Source organism: Cervus elaphus, chromosome 1 (genome assembly GCF_910594005.1).
Source record: "Cervus elaphus chromosome 1, mCerEla1.1, whole genome shotgun sequence".
NCBI classification, from domain to species: Eukaryota; Metazoa; Chordata; class Mammalia; order Artiodactyla; family Cervidae; genus Cervus; species Cervus elaphus.
In genome coordinates this window covers 55247986-55266978 of record NC_057815.1, presented here as the reverse complement: position 1 = coordinate 55266978, position 18993 = coordinate 55247986, and the positions used below count along the sequence as shown (strand labels likewise).

General features: G+C 40.5%; 1 protein-coding gene across 2 annotated transcripts in view; it reads right to left on the bottom strand.

Moving 5' to 3' along the window:
- RNF141 (ring finger protein 141) overlaps positions 1–809 on the bottom strand; it is a 36227-nt gene extending 35418 nt beyond the window's left edge. The window contains exon 1 of one of the 2 annotated variants that reach the window (XM_043903226.1): positions 450–809. The gene's annotated coding sequence lies outside the window, so the exon portion shown is untranslated. The other variant, XM_043903235.1, reaches the window with a different exon arrangement.
- Positions 810–18993: the final 18184 nt, after the last annotated feature.

Sequence of the window (18993 nt, the reverse complement as noted above, 5' to 3'; positions counted from 1 at the left end):
TTCCAGCCTCACCAGTGCGTTAACTCAACACACCGGCCACCCTCCCACCACCGCCCCGCCTCAAAGCGCACCTGCACTCGTAACCAACAGCTACGTCCGCTGGCCGACTGACTGCGCCGGCGGCAATATTCAAAAGCAGGTCCGCGCTCGAGGAGAAAAAAGCCTCTCTCCTGGTCCCCCAGAACCACCCTCCCCAAACGGGACAAGCCACTTCCACGCCCTGTCACTGGAAACCACCGGGTCAGAGACAGTGCGACCATGGAAGGGCCTCCCAAGCCAGCTCCTCTTCCTAAGCCGAGGCCTAGAAACTGCGGCGGCGGGGCGGGGCTTGACTCCCTACGCAAGCCCGGCGCTGCAGTAGAGGCTTGGCGGGTGTTCCTACTCCCTGTAGGAGGGCTGAGGAGCAGCTGGGAAGGGAACCGGCAACAGGCTAGCGCTGCGGAGCTCACCCCAGGTTCAAGGCATCGCGCTTCCGGGAGCCGCGGCGCCGCCTCAGCCAGCCTCACAGACCCGCAGGCGGCGACGGCGGCGGCGGCACCGACCACGACCGGGTCGCACTTCAGTGACGCACTAAGTCCCGCCTCCAGCGCGTTGCTTGGAGAGGGTGCCCAACCTTCTCCAGACCTTCGACGAGCTGACTGCGCTTCTTCTGAGGACCTGCGAGGCCCCGGCCTCGGGGGCCATCCGAGAGGGAAGGGTGGCGGCGAAGGCCAGAGCGGGCCCGTGCGCTAGAGGCGGCAGCAGAGGCCTCGCCTGGCAAGTTCTTCAAGTCTAAGGCTCCGTGGGGCGGCAGTGGGTGCGGCCTGGCCGACTGCCGCCTCTGCTGGCCCTATTCCCCTGGCGAGAGCCCGCCTGGTGACAGAGGTACTGCGATCCCTGATTTGGTCAGCACTTGAATTCCAAGTCACTGCTTAGAAGGCTTCCAACCTCCTGCTGGTCATAGCTCCACGAGTGAAAGTGCAAATCGCTCGGTCGTGTCGGACTCTGCAACCCCAATGGACTGCAGCCCGCCAGGCTCCTCTGTCCAGGGAATTCTCCAGGCAAGAATACTGGAGTGGGTAGCCATTCCCTTCTCCAGGGGATCTTGCCAACCCAGGGATGGAACCCAGGTCTCCCGTATTGCAGGTGAATTCTTTACCATCTGAGCCACCAGGGAAGCCCATCTCATTTCCTTTACATGAAGGGGGCCCATTATGCTCTCCTAGCTAGAATAAGCGGAAAAGGCAATGGCACCCCACTCCAGTACTCCTGCCTGGAAAATCCCATGGACGGAGGATCCTGGTAGGCTGCGGTCCATGGGGTCGCTAAGAGTCGGACACGACTGAGCGACTTCACTTTCACTTTTCACTTTCCTGCATTGGAGAAGGAAATGGCAACCCACTCCAGTGTTCTTGCCTGGAGAATCCCAGGGACGGGGGAGCCTGGTGGGCTGACGTCTGTGGGGTCGCACAGAGTCGGACACGATTGAAGTGACTTAGCAGAAGCAGCAGCTAGAATAAGAAGCATTAAAGAGAAATACAGGAAATATACCAGCACAGGGTCCAAACCAGTAAGCCCTAGTAAATGACTATTATTATTTTGAACACATGTTGGCGAGATCATGGCTTTTCAGAACGTTCGTAGTGGATAATTGCTGTCTATTAAGCACCTGTTGTGTGCCAAGTACTATACTAGACACTTTTTAGGCATTGCTTTTGTTTAAATAGTGTGTTTCAAGTTACACAGCCTGTGAATAACAGAGCAAGGGTTTAGACCCCGGTATGACTCACACTATCTTTATGCTTAGCAGCTAAACTACTTAAGCTTGTTGCCAGGCAAGAATGCTGGAGTGGGTTGCCATGCCCTCCTCCAGGGTATCTTCCAACCCGAGGATTGAACCCGTGTCTCTTAAGTCTACTTGCATTGGCAGATGGGTTCTTTACCACTAGCGCCATCTGGGAAGCCCAATCTTGCCCTCTAATAATGGGTAATATTTGTTGGCCATTTCCTATGTTCCAAGCCATGTGGTGCTAGTGGTAAAGAATCTGCTTGCCAATGCAGGAGATGCAAGAGACACAGGTTTGATCCCTGAGTTGGGAAGATCCCCTGGAGTAGGAAATGGCAACCCACTCTGGTATTCTTGCCTGGAAAATTCCATGAACAGAGGAGCCTGGTGGGCTACATTCCACAGGGCCATAGCGAAGAGTCAGATACAACTGAGTACATGAGCACAAGTCCTGTTCTAAGTTCTTTAAAGGTATTAATTCATTTAATCCTTACAGCAATTCTATGAGGTGTGTAAGTATTATTAATATTCTCATTTTAGTTGAAGAAACAGGCTTAAGAAAGTCAAGCTTTCCAAAGTCAATCAATTAGTAAGCAGCAGAGGCAGATTCAAACCCAAGCTGACCAAACCCTGAGCTTCTTGTTTAAACTGTCTAAATAAGATGGTGAGAGGTCATTAGGGCCAGGTCTATGGCCTGTGTACTCTTAAAAATTTTTTTTATTGAAATATAGTTGATTTACAATGTGTACTCCTTTTTTATACCTTATGGAGAGTGTACTGAGGATTATCTCCTTGACAATAGCATTCAATAATTGTTCAACATTTGGACATTTGATGAATATTTGAATGTGAGAAAAGCAAAGAGCCTAAAAATGAACCATACATTGTGATTTTTAAATATCTAATTAAACAAGGTCCTATAGTTGAGCCTAATCTGGGCCAGGAGTTAGGTCTATATCTTTGAAAAATTGCCTTCAATTAAATGTAGAGTAGGAGATTCTAGTCACTGCAATAAAACTAGACAAAGAAACTTTTAAAAACGCATTCACATTGGAAGGAAAAAAGTTCAACACTGTATTTTCAGGCAAAAATACCATGGAATATTACCAAAAAAAACTACTCGAACGAGAAGTGAGTTTCATAGGATACCAAGTCAATATATAAAAATCAGTTTATTTTTCTATAGTAATAATGAAGAATTAGACTTTGAAGTTTTAAAGTACCCTTTAGCAGCAAAAAAATGCCAAGACACACACACACACATACATAAACTTAGGGATACACTTGACCAAAATGTGAAAGACATATAAACTGGAAACTATGAAATACCGTGAGAGAAATTAAACATCTAAATACAGGGATATGTCATGTTCATGGTTCAGAAGATTCAATATTTCTAAAATATCATTTTTTTCTCTGAATTGATCTGTAGACAGGGCAAGTCTAATAAAAATCAAAGGAGATTCATTTTGTGGAAATTACCAAGCTGGTTCTAAAATTTCTATGAAAATGCTGCCTAGAGTAGCCAAAACTGATGAAAAACAACAAAGTTGAGGGACTTATACTACCTGACTTCAAGACTATGAGATACAGTAATAACACAGTGTGGTATCAGTGTAAAGACAGACAAAATGGAGTTAACTGAACAGAATGCAGAAATAGACCTGCACAAATATGGTAAATTGATTTTCAACAAATATGCCCATGCAATTCAATGGGGGAAGGATAATCCTTTTAACAAATGATGCTGAAACAATTGGATAGCATATGATAAAAATAAAAATAAAAAATGAAAAGAATCTTGATCCTGTCCTCATTCCATATTCAAAAGGTAACCAAAAATGGATCATAAATCTAAATTTAAGTGCTAAAATTATAAATGTTATAGAAGAGAACATAGGAGAAAATTTTTAGTGATCTTGAATTTGGCAAAGATTAAGAAAATAGCACAAAAAGCACAATCCATAAAAGGGAAAAATTATATTTACTAAATTTCACTTCCTTAAAATTAAAACTTCTGCTTTTCAAAACGCACTTAAAATGAAAAGGCAAGCCATAGACTGGGAGCAAGTATTTGCAAAACATATATTTGACAATGGACTTCTAACTATAATATATAAAGAACTGTTAAAATTCAATAAGACAACCAATTTTTTTAAATGGACAAAAAATTTAAATAGGCACCACATCTAAGAAAATACATGGATGACAAAATAAGAACATTAAAAATATGCTCAACAACATTACCATCAAGGAAATGCAAGTTTAAAGTACAATGAGATATCACTGCACATCCTAGTCAACAGAATGGCTAAAATTAAAAAGACTGATCATATAAAGTAGGTAAGGATGTGGAATGACAGGAATTCTCATAGGATGCATGTTGGGAATGCAAAATGATACAACTATTTCTGGGAAAAAATTTGGCCATTTTTTAAAGTTATGCACATCTACCATATGATCCAGCCATTCTACTCCTAGGTATTTACCCATAAAGACTTATACATGAATATTCATTGCATCATTATTTGTAACAGGCCCAAATTGGAAAACATGGATGAATCTTAAAAACATGGATAAATCTCAAAATAATTATTTTGAGTGAAAGAAATCAGACTAAAAGACAATTCACACAGTGATTTCACTGATATAAAATTCTAGAGAATCCAAACTATAGTGATACAGAAAGCAGTGTTTACTTGAAGTGAGGGATGAAAAGGGGCCAGGGTAGAGATGAATGGGAGGGTGGAATTACTTAGAGGCAAGAGAAAACTTTTGGGGGTGATAGATAGGTTCATTTTCTTGATTCTAGTAATGGTTTCATGGGTGTATGGCCTCACTGGTGGCTCAGACGGTAAAGAATTTGCCTGCATTGCAGGAGACCCAGGTTCAATCCTTGGGTCAGGAAGATCCCCTGGAGAAGGGAATGGCAACCTGCTCCAGTACTCTTGCCTGGAGAATCCCATGGACAGAGGAGCCTGGTGGGCTACCGTCTATGGGGTCACAAAGAATCATACCCTGAGCAACTAACACACATTTCATAGGTGTATACGTGTGTCAAAATCTCTCAAATTGTACACTTCTATCACGTGCAGTTTATTATACCTTAATGATGCCAGTTATACCTTACCGATGTTGGGAGGAAAACACATCTGTTTAAATTCTAAGAGACTTTATATTTCAACCTGATCTGAGCCTGGAAGTCAGGAAAATCACTCTACAAATTGCCTTCAATTTTATGAAATAGGGCCAGTACTCTTATATAGTTCATGGAGAATATAATAAGGACTGGACTTTAGGCAAGATTACAAGGCTTAAATATTTTAAAATCAACATTAAATTGATGTTATTACAGACATCTCTAGATAATTCTTTCTCATCAGTACAGCTCTTTTCTTAACTTTGCACAAGCATGATAAATTAGCTAGAATGTAAACCAGTAGGATAGTAGTAAGGATTATCTTAAAAACCATAATAAAAGAGATTAGAAGTTCTCTTTGGAATAGGACTTATGAAATTGTTTTGTAGCAAGATAAGGAAGCCTTTATTTTTCTTTAATATACAGAAAAAGTGGAGGAAAAATGTTTGTAGGAAGCCATAGATATAAACAGTTATGGAGGGAGGGATAAATTAGGAGTTTGGGATTGACAGATACTACATAAAATAGGTAAGCAAGGTCAACGATATTCAATATCTTGTAATAGCCTATAATTGAAAAGAATCTATATATAACTGAATCACTTTGCTGTATACCTGAAACTAATACAAGTTTGTAAATCAATGACAGTTTTAAGAAAAAATTTTTAAAAGTTATGGGAGAAGAAATCTCTAAGTTAATCCTTTTATAAGAAGTAGTATCCTCTTGTAATGAATCTTGCAATTTGTAATGTATATTCAGATTGCCATAGTTTATGTATGTATTTTCCAGTTAAAACAGAGGCTTCATTAAAATTGTAGTAAACACAGTCCTTTAGTGAAGACCAGGAAAATTTGAGAGAATTTTGAAATATTTTTTCTAGGAAAGTTTGTCCAGTGTCTCCTGCTTTTCATAAGGTCACTAAACATCTGTGATAGGGCTGTGGGAATATTTGAGGAAGGCTTTCAGTGGCTATGGGTTGTAAACACTTTTAACTTCCTGTATATAATTCATAAAATCATAGAGTAGGAAGAACTAATAAGTCATCTTGTCCTCTTCTTTTATAGATGAGGAACCTGAGATCCAAAGGTGGGAAATGATTCACCTGAGGACTAAAGAGCAAGTTAACTAAACTGGGTTAGAATCCAGAAATTTTCTGGCGACTAGTGCTTTCACTCACAATGTATTACTGCTTTTAATTAGATCAAGGTAGAACACAGAGGAACAAGTCATCTACAGTTAAGATGAAAGCATCATCATTTTCCAGGATACTAAACTTTGAGGTTTTTATATTTGACTGACTCCCTGTCTCAGGCTGCTGCTTCTCAAGCTCTGGCCTCAGTCCTCTGCTTTTATTTTTAAACACTCAGAGAGCTCATGCACTCATAGCTGCAATTATCACCTGTATACAGATGATTCCCAAGTCAACATTGATTAATGTTAACTTTCATTGGTGTAGCAATCCTATACTTCCCTAATTACATAGGCTCTCTCCTATAGGAATGAATATTACAGTAATGGCACCTGAACACAACAATTTCTATATCAAAATGGCTTCAATATTTCTTCTGGTTGCTCAGACTCAATCATACGAAGAGAGATCTTTCTGTCTCTTAAAGCATTCTGGTATCTTGTACCTTTGTTAAAATTTCTTCTCATTTTTTTTAATCCTTTTTTTTTTTTTTTTTTTGGAGTTCTTAGTGCTGTGTATGTGTTATCTCCTATAAGTCTCACAATGGTCCTAAAAGACAGATGTTAAGGATACTAATATCATCTCAGTTTTACAGACAAGAAAACAGTCCTAGAGAGGTGCAATAACTCGCCCAAGTTCACATAGTGCATACATGGCAGAGCAAGGATTCAAACCCACTGTCTGAATTCAGAACCTCATGTTTTACTACTGTACTTTACTATTGGGTATAACCCTTTCTTGTTTATTCCTATCATCTCAAAGTTCCATATTAGATCAGTGGCCACAGATACGTTAGCATACCTTAGCTGATCAATCTATCCTGAAACATACTTATTCAGTCTATTCTGTATCTTGCTGTCAGAGCAAGCAACTTAAAATATTAGCTTTTAAGTCTATACCACAAAGGTTCAGTTCAGTTGCTCAGTCATGGCTGACTCTTTGTGACCCCGTGGACTGCACTATGCCAGGCTTCCCTGTCCATCACCAACTCCTGGAGCTTACTCAAACTCATGTCCATCGAGTCAGTGATGCCATCCAACCGTCTTATACTCTTTCATCCCCTTCTCCTGCCTTCAATCTTTCCCAGCATCAGAGTCATTTCTAATGAGTCAGTTCTTTGCATCAGGTGGCCAAAGTATTGCAGCTTCAGCATCAATCCTTTAAATGAATATTCAGGACTGATTTTCTTTAGGATGGACTGGTTTGACCTCTTTGCAGTCCAAGGGACTCTCAAGAGTCTTCTCCAACACCATAGTTCAAAAGCATCAATTCATCGGCACTCAGCTTTCTTTATAGTCCCAACTCTCACATCCATACAGACTACTGGAAAAACCAAAGCTTTGACTATGTGAACTTTTGTCAGCAAAGTAATTTTTCTGCTTTTTAATATGCTGTCTAGCTTTGTCATAGCTTTTCTAATGAGGTGCTGGTGCTCAGTATTAAGCCAGAGCAGGTCAAGAAAATGGACCGTAGTGTTTGGCAACTGTTTTAAATGAGTGATTTTACCACCCCATTTCCCTAAAGATCTATCTGGGTCTTGGGGGAGAGATAGCTCTCTATACTACCTCAGTTCAGTTCAGTTCAGTCGCTCAGTCATGTCCAACTCTTTGCAACCCCATGAACTGCAGCACACCAGGACTCCCTGTCCATCAGCAACTCCCGGAGTCCACCCAAACCCATTTCCATTGAGTTAGTGATGTCATCCAACCATCTCATCCTCTGTCATCCCCTTCTCCTCCTGCCCTCAATCTTTCCCAGCATCAGGGTCTTTTCCAATGAGTCAACTCTTCGCATCAGGTGGCCAAAGTATCGGAGTTTCAGCTTCAAAATCAGTCCTACCAATGAACACCCAGGACTGATCTCCTTTAGGATCGACTGGTTGGATCTCCTTGCAGTCCAAGGGACTCTCAAGAGTCTTCTCCAACACCACGGTTCAAAAGCATCAATTCTTCGGTGCTCAGCTTTCTTAACTCTCACATCCATACATGACCACTGGAAAAAACCATAGCCTTGATGAGATGGACCTTTGTTGACAAAGTAATGTCTCTGCTTTTTAATATGCTGTCAAGGTTGGTCACAACTTTCCTTCCAAGGAGCAAGTGTCTTTTAATTTCAAGGCTGCAATCACCATCTGCAGTGATTTTGGAGCCCCCAAAATAAAGTCAGCCACTGTTTCCACTGTTTGCTCATCTATGCGCCATGAAGTGATGGGACCAGATGCCATGATCCTAGTTTTCTGAATGTTGAGCTTTAAGCCAACTTTTTCACTCTCCTCTTTCACTTTCATCAAGAGGCTCTTTAGTTCTTCTTCACTTTCTGCCATAAGGGTGGTGTCATCTGCATATCTGAGGTTATTGATATTTCTCCTGGCAATCTTGATTCCAGCTTGTGCTTCATCTAGCCAAATGTTTCTCATGAGGTATTCTGCATATAAGTTAAACAAGCAGGGTTACAGCCTTGACGTACTCCTTTTCCCATTTGGAACCAGTCTGTTGTTCCATGTCCAGTTCTAACTGTTGCTTCTTGACCTGCATACAGATTTCTCAAGAGGCAGGTCAGGTGGTCTGGTATTCCCATCTGTTTCAGAATTTTCCACAGTTTATTGTGATACACACAGTCAAAGGCTTTGGCATAGTCAATAAAGCAGAAATAGATGTTTTTCTGGAACTCTCTTGCTTTTTCGATGATCCAGCAGATGTTGGCAATTTGATCTCTGGTTCCTCTGCCTTTTCTAAAACCAGCTTGAACATCTGGAAGTTCATGGTTCACATTGCTGAAGCCTGGCTTGGAGAATTTTGAGCATTACTTTAGTAGCGTGTGAGATGAGTGCAATTGTGCGGTAGTTTGAGTATTCTTTGGCATTGCCTTTCTTTGGGATTGGAATGAAAACTGACCTTTTAAAAAAAAACAAAAAAACCTGACCTTTTCCAGTCCTGTGGCCACTGCTGATATACTACCTACCCCCAGGGTTATTATGTTAATCCAAGCCACCTCCTAACACCCTCCCCCACAATCCTTCATTACAATGTACTGTGATCACTAATCTTAACAGAACTCTTCACCGCCCACCTTCCTTTGTCATAACTCATCCCTCACCACAGGCAAGCTTATTTTCGGCCTTAGCCATCTCAGTTTGACCCCAGGAATTCCAATTTTTCTGCCATTATCTGCTTTTTCTTTGAATGGCTTTCTACCTTACTGAAACCAGAGGAATTCACCTCCCTGACAACATTTTTTGGCTAGGAGACAAGTTAACATTTTCTTCCCCAACTATCGGATCCTTTCACAATATTTTACCACTATAAATGTTTTACTACTATCAATCAGCCATTTTGATTCCTGCAGTGCAGGAGACCTGGGTTCAATCCCCGGGTCAGGAAGATCCCCTGGAGAAGGAAATGGCAACCCACTCCAGTATTCTTGCCTGGAAAATCCCATTGACAGAGGAGCCTGGCAGGCTACAGTCCATGGGGTCGCAAGAGTCGAATACAATTTAGCAACTAAACCGTATCAACCATCTTTACTTCTTTAAGCTCTTCCCTCTGGAAGTCTGTTTTTTCCTAAACCAGCTGTGCCTATTAATAATACAGATGAAAGTCATGTTTCTCCTTATGCAAACATGAGCCTCAAACCATCATGTATAATGCAAGGAAAAATCAATCCGATGCATAAAGACAGGGCCAGGGAAAATGAAGTGAGGAAATTCAAGAACAACATAAGAATACTTGCTCCAATCCTGGAAGCTGTTCACCATGGTTTTTTGGGTCTTTGTTGTCCAACAGACAGACTAATGGGAAATGGCAAAATCTATTCTGAAAGAGCAAAACTCAGGTCAATTTATTACTCTGCTACATGGAAAACAAAGACTAGAAGCAGCTGGTTCATTATTATATTTCCAGATTATGTGAAACATGTCTTTTTACAGATAATAAATTTGTACTAATTTGTTTTGAATTAGAATCCAAACAATCCTTCATCGCTGTGTTCTATGATCACTGATCTCAGCATAACTGTTTATAGCCTCTCCTTGCGTTTGATTGTTAAGTTTTAAAATTTAGAACAGTCTATCCATTCTGCTTTTTTCATGCTATCAACTTGTTACAAAAACTGGGTGTGTTAGCATTAGACTAGAGAAACAGAACAAGTAGGAAATATATTCTAAGAGATTTATTGCAAGAAATTGACTCAGTTGTCAGGGCTATTATGGCAAGCTGGAAATCCATAGAGCATGCTGTCAGGAAGGAAGGTTGGAACTCTTGGGTATGAGTTGAAACTATGACATTTTGGTAGAATTTCTTCTTCCAGGAAGCTTCAGTTTTGCTCTTAAATTCTTTGAGCTTATTGAATCAGACCCACCCAGATCATCTAGGATAATCTCCCTTGTTTTTGTTGTTCAGTCCATAAATCCTGTCTGACTCTTTGTAACCCCTTACCTAAAGGCAATTGATCAGGACTTTAATTTCATTTATAAAATACCTTCAGAGAAACACTTAGATTAGTATTTGAATAACTAGGGACTAAGAGGAACTAAAGAGCATCTTAATGAAAGTGAAAGAGGAGAGTGAAAAAGTTGGCTTAAAGCTCAACATTCAAAAAACTAAGATCTTGGCATCAGGTCCCATCACTTTATGGCATATAATGGGGAAACAATGGAAACAGTGAGAGACATTTTTTGTGGGGGCTCCAAAATCACTGCAGATGGTGCTGCAGCCATGAAATTAAAAGATGCTTGCTCCTTGGAAGAAAAGCTATGACCAACCTAGACAACATATTGAAAAACAGAGACATTACTTTGCCAACAAAGCTTCATCTAGTCACAGCTATGGTTTTTCCAGTAGTCATGTATGGATGTGAGAATTGGACCACAAAGAAGGCCAAGCGTCAAAAAATTGATGCTTTTGAACCATGGTGTTGGAGAAGACTCTTGAGAGTCCCTTGGACCGCAAGGAGATCAAACCAGTCAATCCTAAAGAAAATTAACCCTGAATATTCATTGGAAGGACTGATGCTGAAACTCCACTACTTTGGCCACCTCATGCGAAGGGCTGACTCATTAGAAAAGATCCTGATACTGGGAAAGATTGAAAGCTGGAGAAGGGGATGAAAGAGGATGAGATGGTTGGATGGTGTCACTGACTTGATGGACATGAGTTTGAGCAGGCTCCGGGAGATGGTGAAGGATAGGAGTCCTGGCATGCTGTAGTCCATGGGGTCTCAGAGAGTCAGGACTGAGTGGCTGAATGACAACAAGATTTAGCTACATTAATGCATAAGGACTATCACTCTGGGTTAGCTGTTGCATAGACTATCCCTTCATTTTGGATTTATCTGTTTTCTTCCATTTACCTTGCTCCCTTTTCTTGCCACATTTCCTGTATGAGTAGTTTGGCTTTAGAGGCTTAATTTGTCTCACATCCACCTGTTTGGGCAGGAATACTTCCTAGGTTGTGCTGTGTGCTTCATGCTGCATCACATCAGGAGGTCCACAATATCTGCTTTAAGACTGATCATCGGGACTCCCATCAATATTTCATCTAATGCTTTTATCCATTATGATGGTAGCCTGAATCTATTTTATTAGGGATTATAAAATGTTGATTTTCTAGTTATCAGAAATTAGTAGCTTAGTTATCACTAAATTATCACTTAGTAGCATCACTTTTGTAAAAATTGTAAAAAGGCTGTTTGTTTACCCTGAAATACTGTTCATACAGGAAAGACATGAGAAATACCAAATTCCTTCCTTTAAAGGGGTTGGTAACTAGCTACTTACAATTGTGTCCAGGGTGTGGAATTTTACTTTTTCAGTATAATTATGAATTTGTGGGTTTTAAATATTTGATCAATTGAATTTATTATTACTTTTGATGTTTATATATTCCCATTTTTGGCCAGTGATAACCACAGTATACAGTCTTTTAGACAAGACGTTGATAGCTTCCTTGCATTCTGGTCCCTGGCTTATCTTCTCTATTTTTTGCTCCAGATCTGGAACTGGCCATTCTTCCAAGGAATTCTAGATCCTTTTACTGAGGAATGGTATACAGGGTCCAATCTTGTCACTAGATGTATCCATAGCATTTGGACTATACAGAGTTAGGGAAATTAAAAAGGAAATAATAGAGTTCACACTGATGTTCCTAGTTTAAGATTTAAAAGATTTAAAATCTTGATTAGTCTTTTCATGTATTAGTATTGCATTGTTTTAATTACAGGGAGTTTATAATATGTTTTACTATCTGGTTGTGATAACCTCCTCCTCCATCTCTCTTTTTGTCCTCAATGGAGAGAACTTATCTGAAGGGGAAAGGAAGGCCAGGCCATTATGAATGTTTGCCTAATAAAGCCTTAGTCAAGGGATGGGGAGTGGGTTGGAGTGACGTGATTTTAACTTGATTTTTATCCATGAACCAATTCCCATGGAATCAAATCCATGTCATAGATTTATAAAAGGATGTTCATAAAAACTGCAAAAGCTGTCTGCACTAAAAAGTCAGTATTTTAGGTTATGGTAATGACTGCTTTGGTCCATTTCAAATGGAGTTAATTGCAATTGGAGAAAGAAGCACTAATTCTCCACTTGTCCCACACTAGGGTTATCAGATAAACAAGGATTCCTGGTTAAATTTGAATTTCAGGTAAACAACAGTTTTTTTGTTTTTTTTTTTTTTAGTATAAATAGGTCCTCAATATTACATCACACCAATATATGGGACTAAAGTGTTACTTATTATTTACGAGAAATTTAAATTTAACAGGGCATCTTGATGTTTGTCCTGCTAAACCCAGCATGCCTATCCAGCACATTCCTTAGCATTGGTACTTCAGGGATTTCAGCCCATCAGTGCTGGTGTCAGGCAACTGCAATAATAGCAGGCAGAGAGGGCCGTGCCTGCAGACTTTTGTGGCGGCTGGAGAAAAAAGCAGCTGTCTCTAGTAGGCAACTGTCATCTAGAGAAGTAGCACTGTTAGCTGATAGATGCCACAGAGGATATTACCAGGGGGCAGCAGCAGAGTCTGTCAATGTCACTGGTTTCCTGTGGGTGTCGCAGTTCCCAGAGGAGATAGAAGCAGTGCTCAGTACAGACAGTGGTGCCTGGTAGATGTATTGATACCTTAGAGGAAATAGTCATAATGCTTGGTAGGAAAAGGAAGAAACAAGCAGAAGTGGCCACAGCACCTAATGGAAGATATGACACGTACTCACTGGAGGGGAATTAGACTGAGAGCAGTGGGAAAAACAATGCCAAAAGGATGATGACCACACTTGCTAGTTGTTTATACATTTTAGTTGTCTGCTTCTGGTTAAATCTAAAGGGATGTTTCCTTTTTTTTTTTTTTTTTTTTTTAAGGAGTAGGACTCTGCTTCAAAAGAGCCAGAGAAATGCAGATTACATTGGTTCCTTCAAAGCCATCATTCTAGAAAAGGAGAATAAAGGAAGTATAGACAGTGTCACAAGTATAGACAGTATCATAATGATCTCTGCCTCTGCCCACACTTTACTGACATCAAATAACCCCTAATGCAGGGCTCTCTGTGGAAGCTACTTTGGGCACAGGGCTTAAGGATAGAGGCCTAAATATTATCCAGACAGAGAAGATTCAAAGGGAGCCACAAGTCCACTTATCTAACCACGTATATAGTGTGGAAGTGATGGATGGCTACTCTGCCTCGAGGGATCAGGCCCTGCCAGAGCCTGAGACAGAAAGTACACAGTTGAGTGCCATGAATAAGTCCTGAGTTTTAAGGCAGAATAACTCTACACACCAGTGAAATAATGGCTAATAGAGGTCCTGACCTTTATCAGTGAGGTTATCAGTGGCTCTTCTCATCGTGGTGGTGGTTTAGTCACTAAATTGTGTCTGACTCTTGCAACCCCATGGACTGCAGCCTGCCAGGCTTCTCTGTTCATGGGCTTCTCCAGGCAAGAATACTGGAGTGGGTTGCCATTTCCTTCTCCAGGGCTCTTCTCATGAAAGGGTATTAGAAAGGGATCATCTAGGGACTCCCTGGTGGTCCAGTGGTTAAGACTTCATGGTCTCAATGCAAGAGGCCCGGGTTTGATCCCTGGTCAGGGAATTAGATCCCGCATGCCACAACTAAAGATCCCGCATGATGCGAGAAAGATCCCACATAGAGCAACTAAGATCCGGTGCAGTAAAATAGAAAAGGGGGAGGGGAAACATAGAGATAGGAGCAAGGATAAGAATATTCTCTTGCTTCTGCTAAAGTTTCAAATGTTTCCCAGCTCTGGTTGCCACCACATGACATTTCTCCCTCTATAGGTGCAGACCACCCACTCTACACTCTGAAATATTACTGTGTCATTTTCACTGAGAAGTTTAGTTCTTTGATCGACCTGCACTGGAGTTTCAGACACTGGCCAAGATGTCCCACAGACACAGACATATTTCAGTCCACATCAGCATCAGGGTTGCCTCTTGCCTCCACCTAGACACTAGTCAATACCCATCATCTCTAATATCTACTGGTGCCATATGCCCCATCCCACCCTCTTTCCAAATTTATAACCCAAACAGTTTCCATGCTGGACTTCAGATTTAGACATCTCCATCCCATAACCTCTACTACACAGACATTCCACTTGATAGTATACCTTTAATAGGATCTTTTAGGAAATCTGCTAATGGAGAAAACATGACATGACTTTAACATATCTGTTATAATATCTTAGCTTTATTCAGTTTTGTAACATCTGTCTTTGTTATTGCTATTATTTATAATATATATAAATATTACTATAATTACTAAATATATTCAGTTCAGTTCACTCACTCAGTTGTGTCCAACTCTTTGCAACCCTATAGACTGCAGCATGCCAGGCCTCCCTGTCCATCACCAACTCCTGGAGTTTACTCAAACTCACATCCATTGAGTCAGTGATGACATCCAACCATCTCATCCTCTGTCGTCCCCTTCTCTTCCCGCCTTCAATCTTTCCCAGCATCAGGGTCTTTTCAAATGAGTCAGCTCTTCCCATCAGCTGGCCAAAGTATTGGAGTTTCAGCTTCAGCATCAGTCCTTCCAATGAACATTCAGGACTAATTTCTTTTAGGATGAGCTGGTTGGATCTCCTTGCAGTCCAAGGGACTCTCAAGAGGCTTCTCCAACACTATAGTTCAAAAGCATCAATTCTTTGGTGCTCAGCTTTCTTCATAGTCCGTACATAACTCTCACATCCATACATGACTACTGGAAAAACCATAGCCTTGATGAGATGGACCTTTGTTGGCAAAGTAATGTCTCTGCTTTTTAATATGCTGTCAAGGTTGGTCACAACTTTCCTTCCATGGAATAAGCGTCTTTTAATTTTATGGCTGCAGTCACTGTCTTCAGTGATTTTGGAGCCCCCCAAAATAAAGTCTGCCACTGTTTCCACTGTTTGCCCATCTATTTGCCATGAAGTTATGGGACCAGATGCCATGATCTTAGTTTTCTGAATGTTGAGCTTTAAGCCAACTTTTTCACTCTCCTCTTTCACTTTCATCAAGAGGCTCTTTAGTTCTTCACTTTCTGCCATAAGGGTGGTGTCACCTGCATATCTGAGGTTATTGATATTTCTCCCAGCAGTCTTGATTCCAGCTTGTGCTTCATCCAGCCCAGTGTTTCTCATGATGTACTCTGCATGTAAGTTAAATAAGCAGGATGACAATATACAACCTTGACGTACTCCTTTTCCTATCTGGAACCAGTCTGTTGTTCCATGTCCAGTTCTAACTGTTGCTTCCTGACCTGCATACAGGTTTCTCAAGAGGCAGGTCAGGTGGTCTGGTATTCCCATCTCTTTAAGAATTTTCCACAGTTCATTGTGATCCACATAGTCAAAGGCTTTGACATAGTCAATAAAGCAGAAATAGATGTTTTTTTTCTGGAATTCTCTTGCTTTTTTGATGAATGTTGGCAATCTGATCTCTGGTTCCTCTGCCTTTTCTAAAACCAGCTTGAACATCTGGAAGTTCATGGTTTACGTATTGCTGAAGCCTGGCTTGGAAAATTTTGAGCATTACTTAACTAGCATATGAGATGAGTGCAATTGTGCAGTAGTTTGAGCATTCTTTGGCATTGCCTTTCTTTGGGATTGGAATGAAAACTGACCTTTTCCAGTCCTGTGGTCACTGTTGAGTTTTCCAAATTTGCTGGCATATTGAGTGCAGCACTTTCACAGCATCATCTTTTAGGATTTGAAATAACTCAACTGGAATTCCATCACCTCTACTAGCTTTGTTTGTAGTGATGCTTCCTAAGGCCCATTTGACTTCACATTCCAGGATGTCTGGCTCTAGGTGAGTGATCACACCATCGTGATTATCTGGGTCGTGAAGATCTTTTTTGTATAGTTGTTCTGTGTATTCTTGCCCCCTCTTCTTACTATCTTCTGCTTCTGTTAGATCCATACCATTTCTGTCCTTTATTGAGCCCATTTTGCGTGAAATTTTCCCTTGGTATCATTCATTTTCTTGAAGCCATCTCTAGTCTTTCCCATTCTATTGTTTCCCTCTATTTCTTTGCACTGATCACTGAGGAAGGCTTTCTTATCTCTCCTTGCTATTCTTTGGAACTCTGCATTCAAATGGGTATATCTTTACTCTTCTCCTTTGCTTTTCACTTCTCTTTTCTCAGCTATTTACAGCTGTCTGAGGCCTCCTCAGACAGCCATTTTGCTTTTTTGCATTTTAGCTTTTGATGAAATTATAATCTTCATAAGTAAAAGAATATGCACAATAGAGTATTCTGTTAGATATTTTGGTATTTATAGAGATTGTACTTTTAATTGACTTTGTCTTTTTTTTTTAATCACAGAAGAATATCTTCAGTTTACCTGAAGACAAAAACCTAGACAAAATAAAGATGAATAGAGCTGTAAAAAAAAAAAAAAAAAGAAGAAGTCTGGAAATGCACCCAGATGGTTCTAATTTCTAGGGAATCTTAAAATTTAGTATGCAGAATATCAGATTGCCAAGAAAGCATCCTAAATAGATCCTTAACATCACTCATTATTAGAGAAATGCAAATCAAAACTACAATGAGATACCACCTCATACCAGTCAGAATGGCGATCATCAAAAAGTCTATAAACAATAAATGCTGGAGAGGGTGTGGAGAAAAGGGAAACTTCTTGCATTGCTGGTGGGAATGTGAACTGATACAGCCACTATGGAAGACAATATGGAGATTCCTTTAAAAACTAGGCATAAAATTACTGTATGACTCAGCAATCCCACTACTAAGCATACATCCTGAAGAAATCAAAATTGAAAAAGACACGTGTACCCCAATGTTCATTGCAGCACTGTTTACAATAACTAGAAGATGGAAGCAACCCAGATGTCCACTGACAAATGAATGGATAAAGAAGCTGTGGTACATATGTAGAATAGAATATTACTCAGCCATAAAAAGGAGCACATTAGAGTCAGTTCTAATGAGGTGGATGAACCTAGAGCCTATTGTACAGAGTGAAGTAAGAGAAATATAAATATATATTAGTGTATATATATATATATATATATATAGGTACTGATGAATTTAGAGAACAAACCTATGGGCATGGGGGGAAGGGAGGAGGGAGAGGCTGAGATGTATGGAGAAAGTAACATGGAAACTTGCAATGCCATATGTAAAACAGATAGCCAATGGGAATTTGCTGCATGACTCAGGGAACTCAAATAGGGCCTCTGCAACAATCTAGAAGGGTGGAATGGGGAAGGAGATGGGACTGATGTTTGGGAGGAAGTATCTATGGCTGATTCTTATTGATGTTTGACAGAAAAGAACAAAATTCTGTAAAGCAATTATCCTTCACTTAACAAATTAATAAAATTTAAAAAAGTAAAATAGATTTCAAAGACTAAAATAAAAATTCTAGAGAGGAGCCACATTTTGCTATTATTTATTTGTCTTGTGGTTGCTGAGGGAGCTCAACTTTCCTTAAGTTGACCACCATCCAAAACACACTGCAGTTTCCCTGCTAAAATAAATATTAATATGAGATTACTCATAAAGGTGAGTCAATGCACAACTCGTAAATTTCCAGTATAAGAGTCTTTATGTATTCTTTTGGCTTGTTCACAACTTCATTCTGTACCAAGAGAGTCATCAGGAAGAACAATATTTGGATGGTCAGGAACAATCAGCCCTATAATGGATGATCTTCAACCTCGATACAGACAGCTGGATAAAGGTATTGACTTGGAGCTCATGAAATCTGAAAGTGTATGCATGTGGTCATTCAGCATTTACTGACAGCCAGCCATGTGTGTGCTAATATATGTGGTGCCCTTAGGTTCAGGCACAGAACTCCTAAAATATCCTAAGTGATAAAAGCACTAGGAACATCTTTTGTTCTAATATTTGTGTTTTGACCCTGGATCCTGACACAGAGTTCCTAAATCTCTTGGAATCTTTTCTCTGGGTGATAGAAGTGTCTTTTGTTCTAATGACATGACTTTTGATGGGCTTCTAGATGGTGGGTGATCACCAGAAAGACCAAGTAGTGAATAGATGCTTGAAACTATTCAGTCTTACTCCCCATCATCCAGAGAAGAATTGGAAATGGATTTAATGAGTGATCATGCCTATGTGATGAAGTCTCTATAAAAATCTCTGCAGGAACTTCCCTGGTGGTCTAGTGGTTAAGAATCTGCCTGCCAATGCAGGGGTGGTGTTGCTGGTAGACATGGGTTCAATCCCTGGTCTGGAAAATAAGATCCCACATTCCACACGGCAACTAAGCTCTGGCGCCACAACTATTCAAGCCCATGCACTGCCGAGAGCCAGTGCTCCACAACAAGAGAAGCCACCACAATAAGAAGCCCCTACACTGTAACTAGAGAGTAACCGCCACTCCCTGCAACTAGAGAAAGCCACAGCGCAGCAGT